The sequence below is a fragment of the Lampetra planeri genome, chromosome 38, assembly GCF_965212315.1.
Source record: "Lampetra planeri chromosome 38, kcLamPlan1.2.h2, whole genome shotgun sequence".
NCBI lineage: Eukaryota > Metazoa > Chordata > Hyperoartia > Petromyzontiformes > Petromyzontidae > Lampetra > Lampetra planeri.
Genome location: NC_136144.1, coordinates 8854770 through 8879219, shown reverse-complemented (window position 1 = coordinate 8879219; position 24450 = coordinate 8854770).

Genomic DNA, 24450 nt, shown 5'->3' with positions numbered 1-24450 from the left:
GATCTCATGGGAGCTACAACAATGGTCGTCACGTTGAGAAGCAAACTCCTGGCACATGAATGAAGAGTTTCCACAACTGGCTCAAGATCTAAAACAGAGATAATGTGCAGCACCTTTTTAAGCTTGCTTTATTTTGATTTAATGCGTAGGCTTTCGCGACCAATATGATACACATTTCGATGTAAAGCTTTCGTGACTGCAGGGATTCATCTTCTTGGTTCTTTTGGTAAAGTCACGTAGAAGGGAAATATTAAAATAATACAAATAAAACATAATAAAATAATTTTCACGACGTTTCGGCCACAACGCAAGCAGCCGTCCTCAGGTGAAGAACAGGTCTGTCGGGAAGATAGCGTCTGAATGTGTTGTGGCCGAAACATCGTGAGAATTATTTTATTATGTTTTATTTTTATTATTTTATTATTTCCCTTCTACGTGACTTCACCGAAAGAACCAAGAAAATGAATATCATACACAATACAGGTTTTTTGGGATAGATCGCGTAAATATATAAATGTGTCGTTAAACCCACCACCACCCGACACAGCCAACTAGTAAGGTCCATCACGTAAACAGAACGTGCCAATTCGTCACTAGTACAGCACACTGGTGTGTTGGAGAGCAAAGCCACAACATTTACAATCTGAGTATGCCGTTTCACCAGTAACTACAACTAGCTTCATCAGGCGACAGCCAGATTTGTCTGAAGAAACTAGTTGTAATTACTGGTGAAACGTCGTACTGAAATGATAAATGTTGTGTAAATTTTACGCAACATTTGCGTGATCTAACCCAAAAAATCCTGTATTATGGATTGCTCTATTTTATTATTTTACTTGACCGACTGAAATTGGAACTGAATTGATGTCATTAGCAATTTACGTCCTCTTCGTTGAATCTGACACGGAGTTTTCGCGACCAATATTACTCCAAGTTAAGGTTTTCAGGTTAATAAAACGTTTTTAGGTTAGAGTAAAAATGCGCCTGTTGGGCTCACTGTTGTGATGACCTCATCTCGCTTTATTTAAGACCGGAAGCAAGGTGGATCAATTCACTATTCTGGCGAATCGCCCGATGATGCTGGATGTAATTACCAGCGAAACGTCACGGTACTGAAATTGTAAATGTTGTGTATTCTCCAACACACCGGTGGGCTGAAGTATTAACTAATTAGCACGTTTTTTCACGTGACAAACCTGACTGGTTGGCTGTGACAGGTGGTGGTGGGTTACGACACATTTATATTAACGCGATCTAACCCAAAAACCTTCATTGTGACCACTTCATTGAGCTATCATATGTGGTCAGGTCGCTTCTGAAAAAGGAGCTATTCGCTTTGGGGGCTTTGGTAAAATAAAAATAGAATCGTGTTTTATTTGTATGTATTTCTTTTTCCAGCGATTTGTTTAACTTTCTATTTCTCTGCATTTCTATCTTGTCTTTGTGTTGTTTGTTGTTGTAACGTTCTGACCCGCCCTTACTGGTAGGATTCCTCCAGCATGAATAACGTTTCTGATCCTGGATGAAGGCCTCTTCACACTCTCTCTATCCTTGATGGCACCCAGTCGCTTAAATCCATCTCACTTCATCATCCTTTTTAGCAATGTACCCTGCCCAGGTACTCATTACGTCATCCTCAACAATACTTGGTAAGACTGGACGTATATATATTAACGCATGGAAATCGCTATGACTGGACGAATAAATTGCCGGACACTTGCAGCTGAAATAAACAATGCATTTACCGAGCATGGAGTCGAAAGGTCGTAACGCTAATGACAAATGCAGCACAAAGCCTCCAAAATTGCACCATGTAATTTTCAGCTCCGTGGCGCATGCCCGTTAAATCCAAAGAATATGGCAACGTGCTTATTTCCTTATTTATTTTCTTGTCGCGGTTTCAAAACATATCTTTTTTTTGCCTCGTGGCCAAGGTTCAGTGGTTCATTCCGAAGCACTGTACCTTGGCCGCACGTCGCAGTACGCTTATTAATTACAGCTGAGCATAAAACAAAGCGTATAATGTGTGGCCCAATATTGGGCAAATGAAACTCAATTGCACGCGCAGAAAAACGACAAACGCAAGGGTATGCAATTTCAGAGGGCTGAAGATTTTGTTTGAACGGGGACACTTTGACATTGAAAGTAATATATTTTTAATGTTGCTTAATGCTATATTGAATCTGCCAGACATACGAATTGGAATACGTGTATTTATATGGATAAGTAGCGGTGCCATGTTCAGCGCACTGCATTACAATCCCAGTGACCTGAATTCGATTCCTGTCCATGCATTTTACCGTCCGTCATCATTATTATTATCATCATCAGCCGTGGTCAATCCACTGCTGGATGACAGCCTGCCCAAGCCGCCACCATATCTCACGACCCTGCGACGCAATAATTCAAGCAGCACCTGCACACGAGCTGATTGTTTTCACTCCATCTCCCCGTCGGAGGTCGTCTCGGACGCGTTCCATTCCTTGGCTGCTGCTCTGTTATTAGTCTCGACCGTCGGGAATCATCGCACCCGGAGGAGACGTTTTACCACCTGAGCTAGTTACACAAAAAAAACCCGCATCTCTCGTGTGCTGGGGTCAAAGCAGCCCACGGATGAAGCCGACAGGAATATTCCAACGTCGAATTGTGTTTTTGAACGGACGTAATGATTTAGCAGCGAGAGAGTAAATTTGACTAATTGTCTGCCGCGTCCGGGAACAGGCTATTTGATTTTCGAATACGGCGGAACCTTGCCAATAATGCGCGTTGTCCGCTGAGCATCACCTTCATCACTTCCCGAGGCACGTCGCTTTTTTGTAATCGGTATAAAAATATTTATTGTACACGGCGTTTTTTGGAGAGGGGTCGCGGCAGGTTCGGGAGAATAAAAAAAATGACAACCGCTTAGAACGGGGCTTTAGTTGCCTGCAAGGGTTCTCATTGTGTAAGGGAATTGCATCAATAACGGCTTGTATATTCACCAACGTACTTAACAGTGCGTACGTGCACATGTGGTCACCCACAGATAATGTGTTCGCGTGTGCACAAATGACAAAATAACAACGGCAGCAAAAAAAAAATCAACACGTTGGTCAAAAAAAATATATGTAAAGGTAACGTTTCGGCCAATGGCCCACCTTCTTAGCACATCACATAGACTTTTGTGTTTCAGGTGTCCGGCATGAATGGGGTTGGAATTGACTGCCGAAATAAGCCGCTCGAAGCCAAATTAGAGACATATCAGCCCCCACACGCGTGGATAATTTTGCATCAATAGAGAAAGCATTTTATTCAAAAGTAAAGTTTAAGTGCGTTCATGTTCTTTTTTACTATCATTGAAATTGCGTCGGTAGGGAATGCTTGCTTAAATATACGAGTGGCTCGTTTGTAGATAGCATTGTCAGAATTTTTATCACGTATAATTATGGAAGATGCGTTTTGTCTGGGTCGTGTTGTTTTTCGTTTTTCTACATATGGCGTTTTTTTAGCGAGACTAATTTTTGTTTTAATTGTCGAGTTAGGAACATAATAACATTACAAAGTTAATGTGTGCTTTTTAAATGGTTATTTCAGTCTGTGTAAACACAACGACGAATAGATATTTTGGTTACAAGCGTTTTAAATGCATTTTGTTGAAAAGTTAAAAGTCTTAAAGCCGTCGTGTGGTGAGTCATATGGTCATAATAATCAATACATGAACACTACATTTTCTAAAATCGGCAGGAATGTATGTACTGATGCAATTTGTACCTATACATTTTATTTATATGCATTTCTTTATTCATCGCGACTTGCTTGCCTTTTGTCTATTTTGCATTCCTATCAGTTTATTTGCAATGTTGTAATTGTGAAGTGCCCAACGTCCACTGGCAGGAGGTCACGGGACAGACCCGGGTGCCTTGAGTTGACTGACTGAGATGACTGGCTGATGCACCACCTGTGCCCACTACCGTGCCCACTTGCTGTGTATTATCCACCCGGCGCTCCACTCGTTGTTGTGAGCGTCGCTCCTCTGCCCTCCGTTGTTGCTGGAGGGCGACTGCCTCCAACTGCCAAGTAGCAGCAGCGTCCTTCAGGAGCCTCCTCCACAGAGCCCGATCTTGACACCACTGGTACCAGTCACTGGCAACTTCCGTTCACACACTAACACACGAACATATGGACACACGCTAATGAGCATGTGACAGATGCTCAGCTCTCATCGAGGTGTGGTATTCTCCCGCTAAGCCAAATGCAGCTTTAGCGCTACAGTATTTAAAAACATCGATGATGATTATACCAATGATGCTATTGCAACTACTGATGACCCACAATCCCTCAATCCACCAACCCACACTAACCCTTGGTTTCAACTTAAGTTTGGTTAGTCGTGTTCACATCTGTGGAAAAAGTACTGGACATATGTGAAAAAAATTGCTTTGTAGCTCATCGCATTCCTCCAGTAAAAATATATAATCTGACTCTGAGTCTTTTAATATAGCATCATCGTTCGTGCAGATTTCATCTCACAACGCGATGGGACCACAGACGAGCTGGAAGAAAACCAGACTGTGAGCCAGCCCAACACTTACCCGAGCTCTGCAGTACTCGATATATGTTCAGAATATTTTCGGCCAATGAATGAGTATTAGTACATGTGTGAGGAAACGGGAGCGCCAGAAGAAAGACCACGCGTGCGAGGGGGCAACGCTCTATCCCATGCAGAAGTGAAATATGATTATATTAGTCCGCACTTAGCCATACCGCATTTTCTTGGCGAGCCAGGGAATGGCACCATGACACCGGTGGGGAGGGAGAATCGCAACGTGTGTGCCATCCACCAACCTTCAAAATGACTGCCTGCATAATGCACTAATCGCATATCTGCATTTCCCATAACTATGCTAAATTCCTCTTGAAATGCAAATTTTTTTGTGAAGGCGCTCTTCCCCCCTCCATCCCAGCTTAAATAGACGCTCCAAGCCTGGGGTGTGTCATTCAGACGCTGTCTTCTCGACAGACCTGTTCTCCACCTGAGGACGGCTGCTTGCGTTGTGGCCGAAACGTCGTGAGAATTATTTTATTACGTTTGATTTTTATTATTTTATTATTTCCATTCTACGTGACTTTACCGAACGAACCAAGAAGATGACTTCACCAATCAGCGTTGGATTTCAGGCGTGCGTCGCCACCAGTGCCGGCGATGGAGTAGACACCGCACCAGGCAGCCGTTGCATCGACTACCACTCCACCGCTCATTCCTCCGAGGTCAGTGAATTGAAATAAATGAATGCTCTTCGCGCAGATAGAAATGCTCACGTGTAAGAAAAATGGAAAACCATTTGAGGTCATAGCTTAGTTGTATGAATTGGATTTTCCCGTGAACGAGTCAGGAATTTCAGAGATCCTGATGCCATTAGCACCACTCTGTAGAAAGGCAACGACGGTGGCTATGAATAGACCGGCTCCCGTCCTGGCAATATGGAATCTCCACCACTGGCTTACGAGGCTCGCTTGAGCGGGGAGACACATTCGCTTGCTTTAATAAGCAAAACAAGCGAACACGAAAACAGCGGAAATGTTCATATGTGCATGGAACATCACGTTTATTACACAAAAGTCATGTTTTGACATTAGAGGGTAAACACACTTGCTTCGTTCACGGGTAATGTCTCTTTGGAAGAATATCTGAGATGACAGATATCGGTTCGCATTTTCGATTGCCAGATTAAAGTGTGTGTTTGTAGCAGCAGCAGCACTTAGTAACACGTCTGCAGTGGTGACAGATGGCGCATCCCCCCAAAAAATTCATCTTACGAATCATCTAATTGATAACACTCTGCATCGCTGTTGCTTGTTTATGGCGCGGAAGCGGATTGATTTTATTTTTATACTTTACACAAATGCAATAGGCTAGGTAGCAAGCCGAAGCAGAATCAATCTCTCACACCGTGGTTGTGGGCGTTCCACCGTGCGCCGTGTCGTCCTCGATCTCAGCGCGCAGCCTCTGCTGCACCAAGCTCCACTCGTCTCGGCTGAGATTGGAAGAGGTGAAAATTTTAAGAAGGTGGCCGCCCCTTCAATCGCTTGTCCACGCCACTGCCTGGCGAAAGGGGCCTTTTGCTAGACGAGGCTCGAGAGAGAGAGAGCGAAGAGCCCCTTCGCTCGAGGGGATTTGGCCTACTCTTCCAATGCAGGCCAAAACGTCGACGAACACATGAGAGACTCATTCAGACGCTGTCTTTCCGACAGACCTGTTCTTCACCTGAGGACGGCTGCTTGCGTTGTTGCCGAAACGTCGTGAGAATTGTATTTTATTATGTTTTATTTTTATTATTTTATTATTTCCCTTCTACGTGACTTTACCGAAAGAACCAAGAAGATGAATCCCTGCAGTCACGAAAGCTTCAAATCTAGATTGAACACATGAGAGTTTACGCTCCGTCCTCCACCCAAACACGTGACTTTCCGATTAACTAAATGTGGTGAACGCATTTCCACTGCTGGAAGGTTTGAGGTGAAGGGAGTTGGGGAGGTGAGGGGGGGGAGAGATTTAACAAACTCATCCCCAGCGTTACAACTTCCGCGGCAGGAGGTCAGGCCGAAACGTCGACTTGTGGATTGCGAGCCAAAGCATCACCGTCCCGTGGCATGAAACGCCGCTGTCGTATTTGCCGATGGACCTCCTGGCAAATATTGTACGCAAGCATGTTTGTATGAATGCACGTAGAAATTGAACTTTTTTTGCACCGCACGTGCCAAACCCCGCTAATCGAATGTGCCGGGGAGGGTGGGCGGGGGGGGGGTGCAATAAACTAAACACAAAAAGTGATGAACAGACGTTAACATCCACTGGTGAACCTGTCCTCGAGATTCGTGAGCACGCTTGCTCGTTCGCTCGCGCGCAAACAAAACGGTGACGCGGTGCTCAGCGGTTGTGCAGCGGCGGTGGCACAGAGTTTCAGTTTTCATTCATTTGGTGTAGCCCTGTGAGCCATTCGGCTCTTGAATCGAGTGCAACCGCAACAAACAAAAAACATGAACAAGAAGCATCTTACGCCGTGGCTAACGTTGGTGGGCGAGCGATGTCTGAAATGGTTGTGGGCCTCCCGTTTACCGACCCACGCAGACGAGTGTGGCTGACGTTTTTGCAATATGACGTTAAGGTTTTGATAGCCAGTCGAGAGCTTCAGGAGATGGGGAGTGAAAGCAGTGTGGTGTGTAAATGTGTCTTTAAATATCGCTCATTCGCACCAACCCACTTAATAACTGCTAGGATGTAGTAGTGGCAGTCTCTTTGCTGCCACTACTACTAGCACATTCATTAGTACAGCCACTCTCTCATCAATATGTCTCATCTTGTCTCTCTGCTGCCACTACTACCAGCACATTCATTAGTACAGCCACTCTCTCATCAACATGTCTCATCCTTGTCTCTCTGCTGCCACTACTACTAGCACATTCATTAGTACAGCCACTCTCTCATCAATATGTCTCATCTTGTCTCTCTGCTGCCACTACTACTAGCACATTCATTAGTACAGCCACTCTCTCATCAACTTGTCTCACCCTTGTCTCTCTGCTGCCACTACTACCAGCACATTCATTAGTACAGCCACTCTCTCATCAACATGTCTCATCCTTGTCTCTCTGCTGCCACTACTACTAGCACATTCATTAGTACAGCCACTCTCTCATCAATATGTCTCATCTTGTCTCTCTGCTGCCACTACTACTAGCACATTCATTAGTACAGCCACTCTCTCATCAACATGTCTCCCCCTTGTCTCTCTGCTACCACTACTACTAGCACATTCATTAGTACAGCCACTTTCTCATCAACATGTCTCGTCCTTGTCTCTCTGCTGCCACTACTACTAGCACATTCATTAGTACAGCCACTCTCTCATCAACATGTCTCCCCCTTGTCTCTCTGCTACCACTACTACTAGCACATTCATTAGTACAGCCACTCTCTCATCAACTTGTCTCCCCCTTGTCTCTCTGCTGCAGGTATTCTCACGATCACCGCACCCATCCCCGCTACAGCGACTATCGGCAGCCGCATCTCGAGCCTCGGCCTCCTCTTTCTCGGGCACGATCGTCACGCTCGGCCATGCCCTCTCGTCACACGCGGCTGACTTTTAGCTACAAGCACGTGGCCTGCCCCACACACACACCTAGCACACGCGGTCGTACACGTGTCCCTCGCGACACTGAAACGGCAGCAATTAAAACGCAAACAAAAGTGGGATGTTTAAGGTGGGGTGGGGCGGGTGGAGTGCAATGTTCACACAGTCTTCCATGCAGTCCCCCCCTTTGTGCAATTTCCCAAGTTTTCCACTGCGAGTGTAAGTAATATGATCATTTGTCTTGAAGCGCGCTTATTACTACAGGAGAGCTTTGTACGTGGCCATTATTCACAAGCATGGCTGTACCCTTAGCCGTGAGCCCAGCTATGCTGTGGGTCATAGAACACGGGTTAAGTGAAACTAGCTGCTAATGAATCATTGGAGGGACCTTATGACCACATAAAGGACACGTTTCTCCATTTAGAGAATGTTTTATTGCATGCCATTCGCAAAGGGTTATTAAGCTAGGCATTGGTTTAAATTCAAACAAAAACAATAAAAAATAAATCGTGTTTTACCCCATCGGTCGTTTAAAATGCGGATATTTTCTAAAAATAAAGAACACAATTATTGTACGTGTTGCTTCCTAAGTGCGTTACAGTATTGCTAAGTATCGTTGCGCGAATCAGTCAACAGCAGCCCCATAGACCTGACCGATTTTCTCTCAGCATTGGCACATGGGGGGGGGGAGGGTGGGGGTGGCAACCCTTACATAGGTGCACATTGGAATTGCGGAGAGATATTAACCTTTAGTTGTTGGGCAGTGCTTCTCAACGATTATGGAACTAAATAAGCAAAAGTTTCACTCGGCAAGCTGTGTCCCAGCCTCTGTGGTGGGGTGCGCGACTCAACATTGGAATGCCGTGAGGATACATTTTACTTTGGGATCAAATCAGCCCATCATGCGACCTGGAAGGGTGGTGGGGGGGGGTCATTAAAATAAGTACCACTTTGTGAAAGACCAAAAAAAAGCGTCTGTCACGTAGATTTGACGCCTCCTGCCATAGGAACGTGGAACATTTTCCAACGTTGGCTACGGACGGCGGCCAAAGGATGTGATCACCACATTTGCGCACCGATGCACCGTTGAACGGGATTTTTTGGCCGACGACGAAAATAAAACAACAACAACAAAGAAACAAAAAAAATTCTAGATTTGAAGCTTTCATGACTGCAAAGATTCATATTCCTAGGTTTTTTCGGTAAAGTCACGTATGTAAAAAGTGTAAAAAAAATTATAATTTTACTTTTATACATTTACATTTTTTACCTACGTGACTTTACCGAAAAAACCTGAAAAAAACCTCTTCAACAATCTGTGCCAAAACAAAGTAGACGGAAGCGAGCCCCTTTCATTGAGAAGCGTCGGCGTGAATGTCCCCCTCCGCGCGGGCGTTAGAGCGCTGGAGGGAGCGTGCCATTCACGGGTTACATCCTCGCAAGAGTCAGGATGAGATGTGTTAAGACCCGCGATGGAAGTTTAATAACATTCGGTTTCATAATTGTGAGCACAGCACAAATTGACTACATCTGGGGGCTTGAATGCGAGTATAATGCCTGCCGATTACACCACCCGCGGATTATTTGATGTGTTTTCAAAATCACGTGCCCCATGCCAGGCTGCAGTGCTGGAACAATGAAAAAAACTGCGTTTAATTGAAACCTTCAGGATGGAGTAACGAAAAATGAACCTGCGTTAGTAATTAATGTACATATTTACATTTCATTAATTACATTTAGCGCGGGGGGGGGGGGCGGAGTTTCATGCGCAAAGAGAAGATCTGTGATTTAAAATGCTCCACTGTCTCAGACTGTGCAAGAGAGAAGCGTTGTTGTTGTTATTGTCGCCGTACTTCACGGTCGGCGATGAAGCTGACGACATTTCAGTGACTCGATCGCGTGCGACTGGCGGCTGTGAACGCCGACGCGTGAGTGACGGTGTCACCACGTGTTGCTCGCTGTTTGAAGAGAAAGAAGGCACGCTTCACACGAGGAGGAGGAGGAGGAGAGGCAGCCACTCGCTCTGTAACAAGCGCAGAGCCTCTCTTCTTCATATCACAGTGTGCGCGCAGACACTCAGCGGTTGGCCGCTGACATTGCCCGAATCTGTTGGAAAGCTCGTAAAATGTACAAATGGACAGGATTTGTACTACCGACAGAAATTACGAGAAAGTTGTGCCGCGTTGACGATTCGGGGTCTTGCTAGGACCAGAATAGTCGTGCCACAGGTAGTGGTTTGATTGTTGCAGGGTTGACATGTGAGATGCCTTGTTTTGCCACAGACTGGCATTGACGCCAGGAGAATTGCCTCTAGAAAATTCAAACCGCGCGATCTCGTTCCGTATATATATACGTGTGTTATGTTGCTCGAAGCCACATTATGAAAATATGTAAAACATTTCACCTTGGATGGTAATACAAATGACATCTGAATAAATTAAAGGTGACACTTACAGCTCATATGGGCAAAGAGTTGTAAATTGGATAGCAACATTGGTGCTTTTATTATGTTGTGGTGAATGGCCACATGTCCCTGCAACGAATTGCAAATTAATATTTTTGTGCGTGTGCCCCTGTCTTTTTTGTTTACTATATTTGAAACAATGCTCAATTACCCACATAGTTTGTGATGCGCACGTACGCTTCATGCTGCGTGGCAGTGCAAATAAAAAAAAAAATCACATTCCATTCAGTAAAATTCATTGCATTCCATGATAATTCGTTGGTAATTCGTGCCGATCTTGAGCCGCACAAACAAAGCACTTGGGAACGTTTCTTTGATTTGGAATGGGCTTGGAATGTTTTGATTTTTTTCAATTCGTTCACTTACCCTCCCTTCCTCGTGTAAAAAAAATCTACATAATTAAACACAAGATGCTCAAATTGACCTTTAGACTTTTTTTGTCGCACCGCAGTGGCAAGCACGTTTCTTTTCTTTTTTTTGAGACGGCGAAACGTGCTTGTGGCTGCCACGGTTTTTAATTATGATGGCGGCCCTTCATGTTGAAAATGCCCCGCAATTTTGTGTTCCATTAATATTTGAGCACATTAATGAAGAGCTCTCTTTTGTTAGACTACATTGGACAAGTAGGGATGATGCCACGGTCCAATGGCTGGCACAACCGCTTTGATTCTATCTCCCGGAGTGGCACTTAACCCCATTGTCGAATCCAAGACACCTAAGAAGTCCATCTAATGGCCTTTTAACTATCCCAAGATTTGTTTACGTTTCCTATACTTTGCACTCCTATCGTGTTTTTGTATTGGTTGTTGTTGTAACTTTCTGACCCGCACTTGCTGGACATCTGTGAAAAAGAGCTTTTTCGCTCATCGGATTCCTCCAGTATGAATAAATAGTCTGCTGATTAACACGTCTATTAACCCCCTTTCTACCCACCCTGCGCTAACCCCACCCCGCCTGTCTTCACCCACCTAGCAATATAAAACTAAACTAAATTATTTTCTTTATTTTACCAAGGTAAGGCTCATTGAACTATATAGCTCTTTTTCAGAAGCAACCTGGCCACAAATGATAGCTCAACCAAGTGGCGTATTACGTGGAAATGTATCGCAGCCAAATATGCTAAACACGTGACGTTGATTCTAAACGTGGAGGGAAACATTGGGGGAATCCAGAGAAAAATCCACGAGACCACGGGGAGAACATTCCAACTCCAAATATACTGGCGTCAGGGTCGAGATTGAATCTAGGACCTCCTATATAGCTGGCGAGGTCGTTACAATCTCACCACCGCGGCGCCCTCAATATATGAATTCGGTACACCGAAAATGGTCAATAGGCGTATCGCGTGTGATGGCAGAAAGTGTGGTTACTCCCACGTCTTCCAAGACATCCGTCTGGCGTAGAGGAGTAGGCCAAACTACTTTCTAGAGGGGCTCTAGAACACAGTCTACTGGAGGCCCCTTCCGCCAGCAAAGGGGTGAGCAAGAAATTGCAGGGCTGCACCTTTACCTAGTTTCTATTTTAGACACTCAACTGGCACTGGTGTACAAGAATACGTCTATTGTAAGGCAGTGTTAATATCTTAAGGTGTGAGCTTCATTTCATTTGTGAAGCTATTTCTATGCTGCTGGGCGGCAAATTAACGTCCAATATTTTGCACTTCTATCGGAATTTGCAACACCATGTGATGTGTGCAAAAAGCAAGCCTCAAAGTAATTATCAGAAATGTAAAATGACGCAGTACTCTAGCCTTAATAACAGCGGAATAATCGGGTGCACATGAAGAGAGCATTTGTCTTGTTCATAAGGGATATATTTACATGAAACCTTCTTGCAAGATATTCAACACAAGTAAAATCCCAAGGTAGTCCAATTGAAAAAATTCTGTTGTGAATGCATCGTTTAATGTTGTGGTCGGAACGAAGATGAGCTCTTAGCGAAATAGCAGCGAACAAAGTTGGACAAAATTCCCGAATGGAAATTTTTAAATGGGAAATATATTTCACTGACAGTGATGTTCATCTTAAACGAGAAGGGCAATGATACATTTTTGTGAACGGGTCGTTAAAAAAAGTACGAACTGGACTTGGTGCCCCCCCCCCCCTCTTTAAACATTTCGTCACTTGCAAAGGTGTTTCCGTGGCACTCTTTATGCCATCGGTGTTTTCAGTCGGTGGTAAAACACTTCCACGTTCTTAAGTTTGCCCTGAGTATAGCCTTTGAACTTCCTCAAAAAAGTGGTATCGATTTGACACACAGTACAATCCATAATCAACGTTTTTGGGTTAGATCGCGTTATTTATAAATGTGTCGTAACCCTCCACCACCCGACACAGCCAATCAGCAAAAAGGTGTCACGTTAACAAAAGACAAAATAGTTCACTGCTTTAGCCCACCGGTGTGTTGAAGTGTGAAACCACAACATTTACAATTCTTGAGTACGACGTTTCGCTGGTAATTGATGCTGGATACAATTACACCGGTGGGCTCAAGCAGTGAACTATGTTGTCTTTTGTAGTACGACGTTTCGCTGGTAATTGCATCCAGCATCAATTACCAGCGAAACGTCGTACAAACTGCACCATGCACGAATACTGCACTGGCTGTGGGCGGCTAATTAGGGCTGGGCTAACGGGTGACGGCAAAATATGGGACGGACCGTATTTTGTAAAACCATCGACCTCGCTGGTTATGAGAACCTGGTTTAATCACGTGTGTATGTTGACCTTTCTTTCGCATTGTACATAGCCAACCGTACTCATCGGAGCTCTGAAGAATGGACAAGCGTATTGCATTGAGTTTTCGGTGCAATTGTGGACGACTGAAAACAAATGTGAAAACACCCCATTATCATCATCGTGTTGCTGTCAAACCCCAATGGTTTCAAATGTGTGGCGGCCCTCACCGTGAAAATTCGTGAAGAACACCGCTCTAAGCCGTTGCTGGCGCAGTGTCACCGGCATGGCCATTATGAGCCTCCGCAGGCCCCCCACGGACACTTGTGTGTCATTTTAAAATTCATCAAAAACATAAATATTTTAAACAAAAAAGTTGGAAACGTGTTTCAAGTTGAGCATGTTCACATTTTTTTTACATGGTGAGCCGAATGCGTGAGCAGCATGCGTCAGCCGAAAGCAGACTGCAAGCTTAACACGGAGCTGGGAGATATTCCGGAGTGCACATGTGCCTATTACTGCGGTATATTACTCACTCATTGCACACAAAGTACTTGCTACAAATGAACCACAATACCTTGCTGTTCTCGTCAAGGAACATAAACCATCGCACGAACTCCGGTCATCCTCACAGCAGCGGCTTTTGGCTAAGCCATCGAACAAAGGTGGTCACCGCATTGCGCGCTTTCAGATGCGCTTCTGCGGCTGAATGGAACGCTCTTCCGATATTTGGAAGCCACTGGAGCTATGCACTCCTAAATCTAGATTGAAAACTCATATCTCGAGAACTGATTTTTGCGTTTAGTTTGTGGTCCTTCCCCCACACCTCCGAATAGTGTGGTTGCCTACGTATGGTGCGAAACAAGTTCAACATACATACACAAATTACATCTCGGTAGTCATTAAAGTTGGTACCTTGAGACTCGGCGTGCCCATAAGGGCCACGTTCCGTGTCCCCTGCCCTTTTCATATTTGAGGAATGCATTGCAAATGCCGCGCATCTCAACATCACCCCGACGGCTCTCTTTGTATTTGCCGCTATGCATCTCTGCATTTGGAATATTTATGGGGACGAGTGTTCGTGAAGTGCTGGGTGCTGTCTGTGTGTACGCACGTGGGTTATTATTTTTATTTTAGCAAGTTTGTGGCCCTGTGATACGATTCTGGCAACGCAGGTTCGATTCACGGCACGACGCACAACTTCTGGTGGACAATTGGTATCACAAGATGGGTCTGTGTCTCTTCTAGATCAATTCAGCATTACATGTTTTGATGGAGATGATTTATTGAGCCGGGGGCATCACGTTGAGAAAGAATAGCACATGGATCAGAGCACATCAGCGGGCGAATGGCATCATCCCAACTATTTATAAAATAAGTGGGCTCAGGGCAGGACTCGTCATGGCCAGAAGGTATTGTGGGACGATGCTCAACCCATATTAACGGAGCGGCAGTCAAGCAATAGCAATGATCCAAGAGAGACACCCACTGAGGAGATGAAGCGATGAGACCCGTTAGTGTGCAGGTTGTTTTTTTTTTCAGGGTCGTTGCATCGCATGATTTTGAGAGATGGCCGGCGGCATGGTGAGCCCTTCATCCAGCAGTGGATTGGCTCTTGATGATAATGATTGAGCTGTGAATGCTAGTCACTGTATTGTTATACAGGCCTCGAAGTGGTCATTTTTGTACAAAACAGCTAGCTACTGCAACAGGGGCTGGCTCGCCTTATTGTTATTTTATGAAACACAGGCTTCATCGCTCAGGGCATCTCACCGCACAACTCATCTCGGGCACTGAGATCGGTGGATTCTCATCTACTGTTCGTCCTGCTCAGCCGTCTGGTCTGTCTGGCGCCAGTGACAGAGCTTTTGTAAGAACAAATATTTGTGCCAATGCCGTAGAACCATCTTCCAAATAGCTTAAGTCACGCTCGCCTTTGTCTGCTTGAGTCAGGGTTCCAATCGTGCCATCCATCGACTAATATTCAACCCGAAGATGTATCGATGAGCCGTAAATTTTTGCAGACTTTACACAGAACCCGTAGACTGTTATAAAACAAACATTAAGATCCCCTGGAGAGCCTGTAACAGACTGTTGGGGCAAGTGCTGCGAGCGAGCACCTATGCAGGCCGGCACGGCACACGAGGGGGTGGGTGGCCAGCACCACGCCCGACCGCCTTTGTCTCCCTAGTGCCGATGATTACACAACGCACCAGGTAGTCATTGGAGGCTGAGTCGACCTAGGGGAGGCCCTGGACCGATTCAAATTATCGTCACTGATGCTGGCCGTGAGCGGGAATCGAACTCGGGTCACCGTGTTCATAGCGCAACGCGCTAACCGTTTCACGGCCGCATAGCAACACAGGACCTACACTACTGACACAGGACGCATAGGTTAACATGATCCATAGACTAACATATTGCCTTCTATAGAGACAATATTTCATGTAATTGACCCAGGACCTGGCGACTGCCACAGGAATCTGACGTGTCGGCTTTCGCGACCAATATTATTCATAATAGAGTTTTTTTTGGGGGGTTAAATGGCGTAAGTATTAATGTGTAGTTACACCCGCCACCACCCGACACAACCAATTAGTAAGGTTTGTCACGGAAACGAAACGTGCCAATTCGTTACTAGTACAGCAGTGTTGAAGATTAATCTCACAATATTTACAATTTGAGTGCGACGTTTCGCTGATGCTGGATGTAATTGCGTGAAAAATCTTACTAGTTGGCTGTGTTGGGTGGTGGCGGATTAACGGCACATTTATATTCCCGTAAATTAAGCTAAAACAAAAACGTTATTATGTTACAGGAACCATTGTCTTACATAGGAACCATTGGGTCCGATTCATGGAACAACTTCGGTGTCACGCGTTAATGGAACTCGATTTTTTCAATCGGTTTTTGGCCCAATTCACAGCATATTTGGAGCCGCATCCTGCACATAGTACTGTGATAGTGACGTCTTGATTATTCGAAGAAGTGTTTGACATGATTTTAGCCGGGCAGTGGCGGCGTACGCCTGCAATCCAGCACCGTGGAGACGGGGGTTGGTGGGTCACCACGCGGACTTCGTGAAACTCCCTCCCCGCGGGTGTCGCGGTGTTCACACTGCGGCTCGCTAGGAGAGGACTGTGTAACAAAGTGCAGACTAATATCACCTGTCCCTTCCGCATGAGATGAGGTGTTCGCCCCTCGCATGCGTGGGTTTTCTCCGGGTGCTCTGGTTTCCTCCCGCTTGTAAACGATCATTACTTGGCATGGGCACGCCACCGCCCTTCAACGACGCTAACCAATCGGCGCGCACGGTGAAATATGGTCAAACGAGCCCCCTCTCCCCGATGACCGCCAACGGTATGCGGAATCCGTCGATTGACCAGAGGGCTGTAAGTGTTTTTTATGTTAATATTATTATGAATAATAATTATTAGCACCATGACAACGTCAACTGTCGCTTACGAGGACAGCACCGTAATGCGGGACCGTATGGTGCATGACACCCGGAATGAACGACCGGATAATGTACACGTCCGAAGTTGGCTCTGCTCGGTACATCAATCTTGGCAGTGACGCGCGCCGTTAAAATGCGACCAAGCAGGGCTCATAACATCCCCATCACTGACACGCCGCTAAGCTGCCCCGTATTGCATATATGCATGACTGTGTCCTTGTCTGAGTGTGCGTGGGAGTGGTGGCGCAGCAGTTAGCGCGCTGCACTACGATCTCAGCGATTCGACTTTGATTCCTGTTCGCGGCCAACGCCAGTGACAATGATTCTGAACCGGTCCTGGGCCTCCCCTAGCTCAACTGAGTCTCCAATAAGTACCTGGTGCGATATATATAAACATTGTCACAAGAAAGACGAAGGTGGCCAGGCCTGATGCTGGCCACTCATCCCCTTGTGTGCTATTGCGAGCCTTCATAGGTGCTCGCTAAAAGTACTTGCCCCAACAGTATGTTAAGGCTATATGGGGGATCTTTTTCTTTGTGTGTGTGTGTGTGGGGAGGAAGTGGTTGGGCGACATCGTTGGGAGCCATAAGCATAAATTAATTTTATTTGAAGCTTTCGTGACTGCAGGAATTACTCTTTGGTTCTTTCGGTAAAGTCACGAGCTTGCATTCTATCACATCTGATGACGGTTGCTTGTGTTGCAATCTAAACGTCGTGTATTCCATTCTTTAAAAAAAAAATTCTTTCTACGGGACTTTACCGAAAGAACCAAATAATAAATGAATTTGGCTATGTCACGTGCAAAAATATATGCTGGAAAAGCTACGTAACTTTATTATATATCACATCGTGTGAAATAGAACTTCATTTAGATTGTGGAGTATTTCCTGCCTGGTCTTATAGAGTACAATGTTGCATATCCTGCGCCTGCGATTAGCACGGTCGGGTACTTGCGGTGCGAAAGAAGTTCAACATATGTACATACAGTATCCAGCCGTTTCATATCTGCCCTGATAAATTAACTGCCAATGTAATATGTATTCGTGGCGTCACTGTGTTGTTACATAAGTTTACCACGTGGTAGGCTTTCTCGACCAATATTATCCTTAATAGAGGTTTTTTTAGGGTCAGATCGCGAAAATATAAATGTGTGGTTATACCCTTCCACCACCCGATACAGCCAACTAGTAAGGTTTGTCACGTGAACAAAACATGCCGATTAATGAGGCTGGTTGCATTTACCGGCGAAATGTCTGCACTCGAATTGTAAATGTTGTGGGTTTACTCCCCAACACACCGGTGTGCTGTACTAGTGACGAATTGGCACTTTTAGTTTACGTGACAAACCTTACTAGTTGGCTGTGTCGGGTGGTGGAAGGGTTTAACGACACATTTATATTTACGCGATCTCACCCAAAAATATCTATGATGGCTAATATCAGTCGCGAAAGACTGCGTGTTAAACTGAATGTTATTGGATTGTCAGGATTTTCACGTAAGGGTTCAACTTAAGAAACAAAAATCATCTTTCGTCTCGCTATTACGGGGTCATTCGTAATGCTGCGTGTTTTTTACTTTCTTCTTCCCGCTAGTATCGTGTTTTATTGCACTCTATTAGCCTAAATGTAAGAGTGGCATTTCATAATAAAATGTACGCGTTAATACGTGCGGGTTTAACGACGCATCTATATTTACGCGACCTAACCCCCCCCCAAAAACCCTCCATTATGTATTTTCTAGAGACGTTCACACACCTGAACTCTTGCCACATATACCTACACCTCAGTCTCCAGCGGGTCGGATTCGCGATGTCGAACTCTCGTGATGGAGACGACGTCGCTTGTTGCGCAGCGCAGGCAGCCCGTCGGAGGGAGCACCGCTGACTTCCCACAAAGTTGTCCTCGTGTCATCGGCCCCCAGAGAAGTAAAGTTGACCCCCCTCAATTGGCATTTAAACCGCTAATCTGTGAGTCGAATGCTTTGTCACGGCACCAGTACGCAGGCCCCGTGTGCAAACCAAAAAATATGTATTATCGCAGACCGCAGAACAGCCCTAGCAGTCGTTAGCGGGACATATGATTCACCGAGCGGGCGATTAGAATCGGTGCGTAATGCTCACGATACGCACACTGAATCATGCGTGTAAGAACTGATTAATTGCAATTTACGCAAATCGTATGGGAACGATACGCCCATGGCACGCTTCGACTACTGTCGTGAACGGAGCGGTATTGCTGAGCCAGGAAAATAAAGAAAACATCAACAAAACACGGGACGGTTAAAACACGATGTAAAAGAATCGATTTTTTGTTTTTATTTCATTCATATTTGCAGCGCAACTAAGCCAGGAGAGCACAGAACCAGGGTAGGCAGAATCGATGCGAACGGCATCAGCATGTCTTAGGGTAGGTGTCCCTAGGTTGTGATCTGGAAAATAGTAGAACAAGGGAAAGACTTTGACTTTTAAACAACTTTTATTGCCGCCAGCAGCAAAATCACTGGAGTCGATTTCCTTATGAAATACATAAAGTCACCAGCAAACAAATGAAAATAAACGCTACAAATCCACTCGTTGTGGCACTAAAAGCACCGCGCACAACACGAAAGAAAAGTCACGTGGTGGTGGTGGTGGTGGTGGTGGTCATCGCGCACGCCACGGTGACGAGCGAACAAGGGAGAGAGAGAGAGAATGGGAAGAGTAGGTGGAGACAAATAAGTGAAAGGAATAGGGAAAAGAGGATGATGGGGGTAAGTACACAATGAGGCGAGTGGGTCCTGTCAAAAATTAGTCAACAAACGAAGATAAAAAATCGATTCTTGGACTGCATCGCTAATCTGTACCGTGACAATATTCATCTTATGGTCCAGAGAAGTTGGTGGAGGGTGAATTGTGATTTTCCCCAGGCCATTGGGTAAGGGGCCTCCGTAATTAAACGCAGTAATTGCATGCAAGGTGACATCCCGTTGCGGATTGGAGACCGACGAGTTTGCCCACTTCAGAAATGCCAGTTGCACTCTGGTTTCGCAGCTTCAAAGCCAGCAAACTAATCAGACATGAAATTATTTTTTTCCACTGTGTAAATCTAAACTTGATGGGCTTTTTTTTTTTTCTTCCTCGGCAACTTATATTTCCATGCAAGTCTCACGACATACTATCGCGAACCCTTCACACGGTAAAATTTGTACATCTATGGGGGATGGCAGCTGCCAAAGGCTTCGCTCTCTCTCTCTCTCTGAGCCATTGCGGCAGCCTCAATTTACATTAGCAGACTGGCAGAGCGCAAAATGAGGATAACCCCCTTTTTTTCTGCGCTCTTCAATTCGACCGGTATCAGGGAATCTCAGTTCAGGTGGCTTGAGCCGTGATGACAAAAGGATGAACACACACACACACACTTCTGACAATGGCTTTTGTGATGAAAAATATAGTCATCCTTTTATATATATATACACATAAAAGAAGGGCTTTTTATCACAAACGTAGAATGACACTTTTTTACGAATAGGACGACAGTATTGAATGTATAAAGAGAAAGTTTTTTTTTAAATGTTCTCTTTTATGCATCGCATTGTAACCGTTGTATATATTATATTAAAACATTCGAGGGCCCACTCGCAGAGCTCGCTCTCTCGCGGAAGATCAGCGGTCCCCTTTTGCTCATCCGTTGTGGGCTTTGATCGTCAAACGTCTGGTGGATTTTCTCTCTCGTATTCTTTCTTCTCCTGTCCTCTTTCCCATGACTTATTCCTCCGGCGCCACTGCTGCCCTGCTCTGGATCACAACGATGTTCTTCTCCAGATCCATTCGTCTATACTGGACATGGTACCCTGGATGTGTGTTTCTGTTTGCTTTGTTGGAAATATTTTTTTTTGTAAGTTAAGGGCCCAATAGATTTGAAATTTGGTTTCACGCTTCTGCCAAAATAAGTCTGCCAATAGGTCGATTCTCACACCTCCGAGTAGCACGGTTGGCTACGTACGATGCAGAAAAAGTTCAACATACAGTACATAGATACAGTGTTGAATTGGCCAAATTAATGGGCCAATCGATTTTAAAATCTCTAGATTTGCCGTGCAGAATGAGTGAGGCTCCATTCCCCCCAAAACCCCATAGCCAATCAGCAGCTGGGGGAGGTGCCAACGGGAATTGGGGCCGTGCGTGATGACATCTGCCCTCTCGGCCAGCCAAAAGAATGGGCCGACCAATCAGGATCGCTCCATGCACGTCATGCGGGCTGCGACGTGATTAACGAGGTGCAGGAGAAATGTTTAACGCGCGCAGATAACGGTGACGTCAACGTGAACGTACCTTAATGTAGGTTTCTGCAGACAATATTACGATTCACAATTGATTTTTGTGTTAGGCCAAATCAAGATCTGCCCAAATTTGCGTCTCTTCTACTGCTGCGAGACCGAGAGATGCAAAATTGTTTTTTCCACTGCAGAAGGCGAGCCGAGCCAGAGCAGTGCCGCTGACACCACGCGCAACGAATACGTCAAGAGACGCACGTGCTCACACATGATGACAATTAGAATACTTATTTATGCTGGAGGAATCTGATGAGCCATGAAGCTATTTTTCACCGATGTTCAGTAGAGGAGGGCCAGAACAACAAACATTTTTTACGTGATCTAACCCAAAAAAACATCTTTATTATGGACAATATTGGTAGCCGCTTTTATAAAAAATTAATAAACATTGCTTTGAATATCTATCAGTTTGCTTTGTATATTTTACACCAGCAAATTGAAATGTCCACTTGTGTTTATGATTAACCATGCACCTTTAACAATGAAATATTTGATAGTGTTTTCTTTGTATATATATATTTATTGCAAATAATTAAAATATTCTTTATATTCAGTTATTTGACCTGCTTTTTATGCATGAAACATACAAAGGCGGTTAAAAATGTACACGCTTTAGGTAATCTTTTCTCATTAACTTGAAAGAGCAGAAAATACATATTGCAGAAACAAGTCATTTTAAAATTAGCCAATTTATGTTTAAAAAAAAATTTCACTAAAAATGTGGACAACAATGAAATTTTAAATTACAACCAAAAATTGCATTAATCTTGAAATTGATTTATTGGATGTTATATTAGCCACCAAATGTTTGTTCATTCTGCAGCATTGCAAATAAGTGCCGTGTTAAATCAAGTGTGGTTGAAACAGAATATTTAGGCGAATTCTTAGATTTTTTTTTATTCTGTAATTTTTATAAATGATATGGAGTGAACCTGGGGGCAATTTACATTGCAATTGAAGCTATTTTTCCAACACACTGTCACATTATTTCATGTTCATTTGCAAACGCTCCCGTGTACTTTATATATATAGGTGATTAATTTGTGCAAAAAATAATTATCCTAAATAATTATACAAAAATGGTGCAAGGCATGATTGTGTTGAGGAGTACTCCACATTTCTGCTGACAGGAAGCCATTATCCCAGTCGGAATAATTTTCCTTTCAAACACTTAGATCAGAGCGGTTTACTTAAAAAACATGAAATTCTAACACTGTTATGATCTGAGCCTGCAGATCATTTATTTGGTGGTGAGATTCAAAATACCCGGGTCATGTGAAAAATAAAATACGTCGACACAGACATCAGAGAGATGACTACTATGGTAGCAAAGCGAAAATAATAATTAAAAAAATATAGATGCAAATGTCAACCAGTAATTCTACGACTGGGCCGTTCAAACATAAAACACGGGTGTGGGGCGGTGGTTAGCGCATTGCACTATGAACTTGGTCACACGAGTTCGATTCCCGGCTGCAGTTAACATCACAGGCAAAGGTGATATCAGAATCGGTCCTAACCTTTCCCCATCACCGGCCTGCAATAACCAGGGTGGTGATGCACGGTCACGAACCCCCCCACCGCCACGACCAACACGGTGGGGTGTCGGGAGACCTTCAACCATCGGTCGATTGTGAGCGGCCGGAATTCATGAACATTTCAGAGTATTCGGGCATTCATCCCGCAACATTTTTGGTTTTCCTTCGTTGTGTGATAACATTCATCATTGCACCGTGAAAGAAGTTCTCCAGCGACGTCTGTTTTTTTTACTAATTGTGGCTACTAGGGGCTAGAGCTTGTGGGCTTACCAATACTGTGACTGAGAAAAGTGTGCGGTGCGGGAAAGAGGCGCGAACGGAAGTGGTGAATAACAAAACAATGGGGGCTGGCCACTCGCGGACTCACCGCTCTCACCTCGTGCTGTGCGGCCCGGTTCCTAACAGGCCACGGACCGGTACCGGTCTGCGTCCCTGCCTTAAGCCACCGCCTATGGTTTCGCCTTCTTCGGTGAGATCGCACGGGAGGGCTGAAGGATGACGTCCTCGTATGGCGCAGTTATGTCCCGGTGTAACAGGCTAAAATAACCACCTGCCCCGATTAAACTCGGGTATAGTTTGGCCCAGGCCAGAGTATACCCAGGGGGATAAAGTGTCCGAGGCTAAACTATACCCCCCGGGGTTTAAACTAGACTGGGCCAGACCATACCCCTCTAAAAAGCGTATAAATTTAAGAATCTCAATTTGATCAATTGAATCATTTTTAGGGATAGGGATATGGTTAGGGATATGATAAGGGCTATGGTTAGGGTTAGGGATAGGGTTAAGGTTAGAGTTAGGGATAGGGTTAGGGATAGGGTTAAGGTTATTATTAATTATTAAAGTTTTTTCTGGTTGAAGCAATCAAAGTCTACGTGTTTACAGTTTTAAATAAAATGTTGGAAAATTTTAGTAATTCATGTGTATACCGCTCCACACTATTACTATCATGGGGGTATGATTTGGCCTAGAGAGGTATACTCTCGCCTAGGCCGTTTAAACCCCGGGTATACTACGGCCTGGGGGTATACTACGGCCTGTTACACCGGGCAATGCAAATGCATCAATAGAGTTGCCCAGAACGGTAATATATGCTTTTATATATATCTGCGACATATTGGAATACTTTAACAAATATGAAAACTTACAACGCAAATGTGAAACTCTGGTAAACCTTCCCTTCTATGCAAAGCAAGTGCTTTGCACGTGGATGTGTGGCGTGTGTGTGTGTGTGTGCGTGTGATCCTGCAGAGGTGTGACTGTTTGGGGCATTACACTTGAGGCTGTAAGGGTAAGTATGCAGCACCGTAGCCACTTGTTCGTGCCATTGCGACCACATCACGCGACCGGCAGGTTTAATTCCCGGTTGTGTACAAAATCGGCGTGATTCCATGTTTTCAGCCTCGCCTTGACCGGTCAATCAATTATTTAATATAATTTATTATTTTTTCTTTTGACCGGTCAAGTTAACCCAGCCTAATTCTAGATTTGAAGCTTTCGTGACTGCAAGGAATCATATTCTTAGGTTTTTTCTGTAAAGTCACGTAGGTAAAACATCAAAATTAATGAAAATAAAATAAAATAAAAACAAAAATCACAACGTTTCGGAGGCAACACAAGTCTCCGTCATCAAGTGAGGCAATGATTGCCTCACTTGATGCAGCTAATTCGGCTGTGACGGCCCCACCTGATGACGGAGACTTGTGTTGCCTCCGAAACGTCGTGATTTTTGTTTTTATTTTATTTTCATTAATTTTGATGTTTTACCTACGTGAATTTACCGAAAAAACCTAATAATATAACCCAGCCTCAAATGAGTACCGCGTTTGGAGGCGTTCAAGCTTACATTGGTGAGACAAACGTGGCAGGCAGACTGCGGGAATACCAATTGTATCTT